At 36.4% G+C, this 9,176-nt stretch overlaps 2 non-coding genes across 2 annotated transcripts; one reads left to right on the forward strand and one right to left on the reverse strand.

Moving 5' to 3' along the window:
* Positions 1–686: 686 nt before the first annotated feature.
* LOC119621032 (U1 spliceosomal RNA) lies at positions 687–849 on the reverse strand. Its single transcript, XR_005237564.1, has one exon. It is a non-coding gene; the product is annotated as a U1 spliceosomal RNA (small nuclear RNA).
* A 4,084-nt stretch (positions 850–4,933) lies between these two features.
* LOC119621036 (small nucleolar RNA U3) lies at positions 4,934–5,149 on the forward strand. Its single transcript, XR_005237567.2, has one exon. It is a non-coding gene; the product is annotated as a small nucleolar RNA U3 (small nucleolar RNA).
* The last annotated feature ends 4,027 nt before the right edge of the window (positions 5,150–9,176 follow it).

Raw genomic sequence — 9,176 nt, forward strand, 5'->3', positions numbered from 1 at the left:
CTTTAATGGGGATGTACCATTTATATTTATTTATTTGTTTTTATGAAATGTGCCAGTGAGAAAATGGATGGGCTAGTTCTGAGTAACCTTGCCAAGGCTGATCTTTGAGTTATTATAAAAACTATTAAATTTCTAACTTCCAAATTCCCACTCATTTTTAAACTATTAGATCCTGAAACAGGATAGGAGCCCTAGGAAGGCCAGCTGGTTGATTGCTGATTGATTGCTTCAGGGGGCTGGTCTGCAGAGCCTTTAGAAGAACCTCTTGATCCTATGCCTTTACTACAACTCAGGCACCTGACAAATTCCCTTGCCAAGGCAGAATGGCCATTGTTCAGGGAAGGAATTCCCTTCAAGTGTCCTTGAAAGGGCTTTTCTTTTTGGAAAGAGCACCTTGTAAACCTTCACACTTTTATGTCTCCTTGGATGCTAATTGGTGTGTAAGTCTGAAAGGTTTACAAAAGTTAGCCAAAATTTCAAGCTGCTTTTGACATGTTCAAGTACCCAAATGGATAGACATCTCTAACTGATTTTCTCTTTATATGATTTAGGCTTTGTCCGTATAATCCCAGTTTTATAATGTTGAGTTGAGGTTGAATATGGCCATTTTTGAAATGGACATTAATCAAACGTTAACAGATTTCAGTCACTAGGAAATAAAAGGCCATTTGTTTTGTTTTGTTGAACTGGAGAAAGCGAACACAGTTCACCACCACCATAAATTATGCAATCAAGTTTCCCACATTTGGTGAAATCTCAGGGGGTCAGCACATCTGGAGTGCAATAGATGAGCCTTGGTGCTGGGAGAACCACCTTCATGATCACGGCACTACCCCGACATGTAAGAATTCATCATTTTTATTTAAGAGTTTCTTTTTAGGGGACAGAAAACAATTCAAACTTACAAAAGACAAAAACAGGGGTTTTACCCACTCACTACATTGATTAGCACTCCTGTGTACCTAGGTGGGCATAGGCCTTTTGGGGATAATGTAAATAAATTGTACAATTGCTCAAAATAGTGACACTGCCTGTGGTGATCTCAGACCCAACTAGAATTAGAACTCAGGAACCAAAATTAGTTCCCAGAAATCTTTCGCATACATGATAGGGAGTTTGAGAATATATTGGGGCTGGAGGAGGTCCTCTATATAATTAATGTAATTAATGAATAAGCCTAACTAAAGACTGGAAAAGGACTGACAAAAATGCAGGAAGATAATTACACATTGGTTAATGAAATCAAATTGTTAGAGCTCTAAGATGAGCCTTAACAGTATTTACACATTTCAAGTCTTATTGGGAAACCCTCTTAGAACCCATGTTTGCTAACATCAGTAATTTATCAAATAAAGATTATACATTTTTAAAAAGTGTATTCCTAGAATGTAATTTTCAAATTGTTTTTCATAAATCAGATTTATTTTCTTTACTTGTTTTTACATAGTAAGCTATGTATCCCCAAATACCTAAAAATAAAGCATCCGACTCCCACTTCCGAAGTAGATTGTGATTTTAAAAATCATGTTTTAGGAGGGAGCTTCCAAGATCAGAAGTTTATTTTCTCCTGAATTCTTTGACTTCAATGAAAGGTAAACTGCCACCAGGTGGACAGTGGTAGTTTAATAACAGCTAGGATAGCCATATGTCTCAGCTTGCCTACAATAGATCTAAATTATGCCTGTTGTTCCACCTTAACTAGTAATAGCACCTACTTTCACTCTCAAAAGCTTCCAAGTTTGGACAATTAATTTTATGGTCACTCTATTAACTTCATGGTCAAAGGGCGTTGCCAACTCTGGATGAATGAGTTCTTATTTTTGCTAAAATGGTAACTGAAAGAAAAACCATAACAATTTTCTTAGTCCATTTGGGCTGCTATAAAAAAATACTATAGATTTGATGGCTTATAAATAAAAGAAATTTATTTCTCACTGTTCTGAAGGCTGGGAAGCCCAATATCAAGGATATGGCAGATTGGGTGTATGGAGAAGGCCTGCTTTCTGGCTCCTAGATGACATTTTCTAGCTCTGTCCTCACATGGATGGAAAACCAGGGCTATGGTCTCTTCAGCCCCTATTAGAGCACTAATCCCATTCATAAGGGCACCACACAACACATGAATTTTGGGGGAGACACACACATTCAGACCATAGCAGCACTCCTGGTTATATTTTCTTTCACATATAGCATTTTTTCCCTCTGACTTAATAATTGTTATTTTTTATCAATTCAAAAAAAAAATCTATGCCTAAGTTTTTTCATGGTCTCCAACATTCTTAAACCAGTTTAGTAATCGCAGATTACATGTTTTTCTGGAGCCTTTCATCTTGTAGTCTATCCTGAACTTGTTGCACTTTAGCTCTGCTGAATAACTGCTGATATAGTTTGGATATTTGTCCCTGCCCAAATCTCATGTTGAATTGTAATTCCCAATGTTGAAGGGAAGACCTGGTGGGAGGTGTTTGGGTCATGAGGGCAGATCTTTCATGTACTGGTGCTGCTCTCGTCATAGTGAGTGAGTTCTCATGAGACATGGTTGTTTAAAAGTGTGTAGCACCTCCTCCAAACAACTCTCCCTCTCTTGCTTTGGCTCCCGCCACATGGAACGTCTGCTACCCTTTCGCCTTCTGCCATGATTGAAAGCTTCCTGAGGACTCCCAAGAAGCAGATGCTGCTATGCTTCCTATACAGCCTGCAGAACCACGAGCCAATTAAACTTCTTTATGAATTACCCAGTCTCAGGTATTTCTTTTTAGCAATGCAAAAATGGACTAACACAGACATCCTGGAACTTCAGTTGGTCATCATTAATGGAATTCCCTTTTTATCTCTCTTTCTCTTTCTTTCTCACATTGAATCAATTGCTTTTTATATACTACTTTATTGTTTTTTTCTAGTTTAGGTAGAGTATGTTCTCCAGTAGCTTCCTAGGAAAGGCTATATGAGAGATAAAATACTTAAAGCTTTTAGTGTGTAAAAATATATCTCAATTGATAATTGGATTGCATATGGCATTTTAGATTGGAATCATTAGTCTCAATATCCTGAGCATTGCCTTCTAGCTTCCAGTGCTATTATTGAGAAGTCAGAGGCTATTCTAATTCTTTAGTCTTTGCACGTGCATGTAACCTATTTATTTTTCTCTTCGGAAACTTCTCTTTGTCTCCAGAGTCCTAAATTTTATAATCATTTGCCTGGGTGTGGGGCTTTTTTTAGCTTTCTTTTGTTGTTGTACTAGACAATTAATAGGTCCTTTCAATCAATGGATTGACAGCCTTCTATTCTAGGAAATATTTTTAGATTTTTATTTGATGATTTCCTAATATTTATTCTAATCTATTCTCTTTATTAGTTAAATTGAGACATTGCAGTAGTGAAATATACCTCACCCTCAGTGCAAATATCTTTCAGGGGCCTATTACAAATAATTTCAGAGGGTGAACAGTGCCTGACACGTATTTAAAAAGTATATCAAAGTGTGTTGAATAAATGGCAATTCTGATTACCTAACAAAGTATTAAAATGCAATCTTTGCTTATAGTTAATGTTTTCTTCATATGATTTTTCTTTTTACCATGGAACCATTCGTTTCGAAGGAGATGTGACTGGCATACTCTAATAATGTTATTTTATTCTCCCCTCACGAAGTCCCATTCCACCCTACAGCTATTTACTGGAAATTCTTTCTAACATTTAGATTTTCAGGGGTTACTTTTTCACTCCTTTGGCTTTTAGGTACTACTATATTCAATGATGATCTCTAGAGGGCCATAACTTTCTGGAAGGCATTCAATTAGTGCCTCTGAAAACAGTCTTAAAAGCTGAGTTTGGATAGCACTATAACTGATTACTCTGTCACCTAGAGCTATCTGCCCAGGAAAGGTGATCCATATCTAAGCAGGGCATGAAGGTGAGAGCAGCTACAATCCCCAAAAAGTTAGCTTATTTTTCAGGTTTCTTTTGCTTTAACCTAAAAAAGCTTAGTACCACCAAATAACGTTTAAGAAATTCAGAAACTGGATGAATTGCAGTAGAGCTCGATGAAAGTTTCTGAGAGAATCTAAAAGCTAATTACTACTCAAATCCAGCTGCCTGATACGCTCTCAACATAAGTGGAATTGGCAACTGCCTATCAAGAATTTTGTGAGTGTCAGAACACTCCCCTTACAAGTACTAAACTCCTTTACATCTACAGCAGGACAATTCTTACCACGAGAGTACTTTTGGCTTTAACATGTAAATCCTGAACTGAATAATTCAGGGGTGGCATTAACTGCCTATCCTCTTCTGTGGTAGGCTATTTATTTAGAAGCTCTACTTATTATTAAGCTCTACTTATTATTGGAGAAGCTCTACTCCATAACTTTCTGGGAGAATCAAAGGACCGATTCTCTTTAGTCACTAGTAACCACCCCCCTTCCCTCCCCCAAACACACACTTTTAGATATACAAGATTCTCAGGTGATTTCTAAGAATCAGGGAAATAAAGAATACCTTTTACATGGCTCTGTCCTCTCCAGAAATGACTAAAAAATACTAATCTACAGATTCTTGAATGCAGTGACACCTAAGTATGGTACACAAATTATATATAAAAATAAATCTACACTAGGACAAATCACAGTGAAACTGCAGAACATTAGAGGCAAAGAGATTTTATAAAGAGTCACAGTTAAAATAATAGTTGACTTCTCAAGAGCTACAATGGAAGTCGAAGACAGTAGGATCATAGTTTTCAAAGAGCTGAATGGAAATAACTGCCAACCTAGAATTCCATACCCATTGACATATGCCCATTTTCTGATGATTAGTTTGAAATAGTGACATTTTCAGATAACAAGTAGACCCTCACTAAAGGAAATTCTAAAAGATGGAGTTCAGGCTAAAGGAAAGTGATCCAGGTACAATAAAAATCATATAAGAAATTGTGAAGACTATATTTTCAAGGTTCATTTCTATAGTTCACTACTGGGGAAGTTTCTCTGAACATGTGGAGCACCAGGAAACATGAGGAAGAAGCACAGCATTCTCTCCTAAATGTGAAGCCAGCTGTTGGTGTTGCTTTGCTGTAACTGCTATTTGCCATTGATGATTATTTTCCTCTTCTTCCCAGAGAGTAAGAGGGAGAGGATACAATCTGTGTGGTTCCCGTTAAAAAGAAAGAAGAAAGAGAGAGACAGAGAGAAAGAAAAAGATAGAAAGGAAAAAGAAAAGAAAAACAAAGGGATAACAAAGAAAGAGGAATACTTTGTGAAAATGTGATGCTGAGTTAAAACGTTCTCTCTAAAGTCTCTGTAAAATGCAAACTTGCTATAAAAAAGGGGTTACATATGACGTCGTTAACATTTTCTGATATAGTGTGTGTTCTAATGTAGAAAGTGTGTTCTTGGCCGGGCGCAGTGACTCATGCCTGTAATCCCAGCACGTTGGGAGGCTGAGACAGGTGGATCACCTGAGGTCGGGAGTTTGAGACCAACCTGGCCAACTTGGCAAAACCCATCTCTACTAAAAATACAAAGAATTAGCTGGGCATGGTGGTGGGCACCTGTAAACCCAGCTACTCGGGAGGCTGAGGCAGGAGAATCACTTGAACTGAGGAGGCAGAGGTCGCAGTGAGCCAAGATCCTGCCAGTGCACTCCAGCCTGGGCAACAAGAGTGAAACTCTGTCTCAAACAAACAAATCGAAAAGGTGTTCTCTGTAAGATTAGTGCTCCAAGTGCCTTGAAAATAAGGTTCAAATAAGTGTGGGAAATGTGGTGTTAAACAAAGGGAAACCAGATTCTTAACTATTGGACTTCTTAACACCTTTAAGTATGCTAATGTACATTTTGAGTTTCCAAGAGAGTGATAGAGTACACATTTCCCAATTTTATTTAACCGTAGATTTTATTTTTCTCAGAACAATTTAATAGATTGGCATTCCTATAGATCCCATTTAAAACCCCTCTCTGTCCCTAGCATGGTCCCTGAGATTCTTCATCAACTTAGATGATATTCCTGGAACACGGAGGCATGGCATAGGTAAATCTTTACAGAAACATGAGAAAACAACAAGATTAAGAGTATGAAGTGACTCATGGGATGGAAGACCCAGATTGGGGAGCTCCCTTGTGAGAATGAGAATTGCAAAAGCACAAGGGGTAAAATGGCAAAGGGAAACATCACGTGCCCTTGTGCTGATGCTTCTATTGCTCAACTGCATGGATCATCCATGAGTATTTGCAATCTTTTGGCAGTATAAATGAAAATGGTTTAGATGGGAAATAAACAGAGGCCTTAAAAACATGCAACTGGGGCTATTTCTGATTTATCTGATTAGGAAGCAGTGTCCACTGACCATTTCTAGAATAATATCTGAAATTTCATCTCAATGGTTAACTTTTTGCCTTATTACTAGATACAAAATAACAAAATCAGGTGTGTTTCCATTATGCAAGATTAATATGACTTTATATACAGTGACCAAATATTTGCTACATAAAATAATCTTCATCAGGCTGGGTGCAGTGGCTCATGCCTGTAATCCCAGCACTTTGGGAGGCCAAGGCGGGCGGATCATCTGAGGTCAGGAGTTTGAGACCAGCCTGACCAACATGGAGAAACCCTCTCTCTACTAAATACAAAAAAAGTAACCAGGCATGGTGGCGCATGCCTGCAATCCCAGCTATTTGAGAGGCTGAGGCAGGAGAATTGCTTGAACACGGGAGGTGGAGGCTGCAGTGAGCCGAGATTGCACCATTGCACTCCAGCCTGGGCAACAAGAGCAAAATTCCATCTCAAAAAATAAATAAATAAATAAATAAATAAATAAATAATCTTCTTCAGATACCTATAGATTATTTCTCACTCGTCAGCAACATTCATGTCTATGTTAGCACTGAAAGCAGTGATATATTCCCAAGCAATAAATATTTATCCAAGTTTAGAATTAAAAAATTAAATTAATAGATTAGAACCAAAATTATGAAATCTCATTAAAACAAATTTTAAAAAATATTTTTATGGAAGGGAATAAGAATTGTGCATACAACTCAATGTAAATACATCTAGTGTGTTTTTAATTTTTTAATTCATATATTTTCAAATGACTCATACAGAATATATACATCATTTTCACAAAACACTAAGTAAAAGGCAATCCAATTAATGGTTACAATGTTTAATAGATATTTCATAAAAGAGAATATTCAAATAACATAGATGTCTCTAATGAATTAACTTTAAAAGTTTGACCTCTTTGATCATTCTTTCAATTTTCAATTTTCAAATTAAAAAATTTTAAGTATACTTAGCATGAGATTTACCCTTTTATCAGATTTTAAACTATGTAATACAGTATGGTCATCTGTAGTCAGTGTTTTACAGTGGCTCTTCAGAACTTATTCATTTTGCATAACAAATTTTATACCCATCAGCAACTCCCTTTTTCCTTCTCTTCCTAACCCCTGGAAACCACAATTCTATTCTTCGTTCCTATTAATTTGACTACTTTTGATATCTCATGTAAATGAAATCATGCAGTATTTTCCCTTCTGTGACTGGTTTATTTTGCTTAGCATAGTGTCTTCCAGGTTCATTCATATTGTCACATATAGTAGAATTTCTTTCTTTTTAAAGGCTGAATAATATTCCATTGTATATATACATATAAAATTCCATTCATTTGTAAATGGGCATTTAGGGCATTTAGGGCATTTAGGGTCTTCATTTATTTTGGCTTTTGCAAATAGTGCTACAATGAATATTGGAGTGCTAATATCTCTTTAACATTCGTATTCAAATTTTTTGGATAAATACCCAGAAGTGGGGTTGCTGTATCATATGGTAATTCTATTTCTAATTTTTTAAGGAAACTCCGTGTTGATTTTCACAATGGCTGCACCATTTTGCATTCGTGCCAATGGTACATAAGGGTTCCAATTTCTCCACAGCCAGCCAACACTTACTGCCTTTAAAAAACATACAGATTGAGTGTCCCTAATCCAAATACCTGAAATCTGAAATGCTCCAAAATCTGAATCTTTTTGAGCACTGACATGATACCACGAGTGGAAAATTCCACACCTGACTTTATGTGGTAGGTTGCAGTCAAAACTTCATTTTATGCACAAAACTATTTAAAATATTGTATAAAATTACTTTCAGGCTATGGTATAAAGTGTATAAGGTGTAAATGAAACACAAGTGAATTTTCTGTTTAGACTTACATCGCATATCCAACATATATCATTATGTATATGTAAATATTCCAAAATCTGAAATGTGAAACACTTCTGGCCTCAAGCATTTTGGTAAGGGATAGTAAGTGTGAGTGATACCTTATTGTTGTTGTGATTGCATTTCCCTGATGATTAGTGACACTGAATATCTCTTCACATACCTGTTGACTCCTCATATGTCTTCTTCAAAGAAATGTCCATTCAAGTCCTTAGCCCATTTTAAAATCAAGTTATTAGAGTTTTGTGGGGTTTTCTGTTGTTGTTGCTATCAAGTCATAGGAGTTTCTTATATATTTTGGAGATTAGCCCCTCATCAGATGTATGGTTTGCAAATATTTCTCTCTTTCCGTAGGTTGTCTTTTTACTCTGTTTCCTTCACTGCGCAGAAACTTTTTTAGTTTGATGTAGCCCACTTGTCCATTTTTACTTTTGTTGCCTGAGCTTTTGATGTCATTTCCATGAAATCACTGGATATACTGATGTCATAAAGCTTTTCCCTTATATTTTCTTCTATGGGTTTTACAACTTTCAGGTCTGATAGTTAAGTCTTCAATCAATTTTTAGTTGATTGTCATTATTCTGTGTACTTTATTAAAAAATATTTTGGCTTTAGAGTTCTTACATATTAAATGGCAAGCCCTGGACTACATAATCTCTAAGCACCCTTCCAGCTCTACTCTTCTGTGATTCATAATTTTACAAAAAAATGTGGAATTCTCACTTCTCCTTACTCCACAGTACAGTCACTCTATAAGCATTGTTTCTGGCAGGCTGTTCAATTGAAAGAACTAAATTACTAGCAGACAGACCATGTCACCTGGGAATTTTTTCTTACTATCTTACCACAGAAACTCAATTAATCTTAGGACTCTTGCTTTTGACTTTTCCCAAGAAACTTTTAAATCTGCCATTCTGTCAACTGACATTTATTGGATCCCTATTACATGTGTGGA

Source organism: Chlorocebus sabaeus, chromosome X (genome assembly GCF_047675955.1).
Source record: "Chlorocebus sabaeus isolate Y175 chromosome X, mChlSab1.0.hap1, whole genome shotgun sequence".
NCBI lineage: Eukaryota > Metazoa > Chordata > Mammalia > Primates > Cercopithecidae > Chlorocebus > Chlorocebus sabaeus.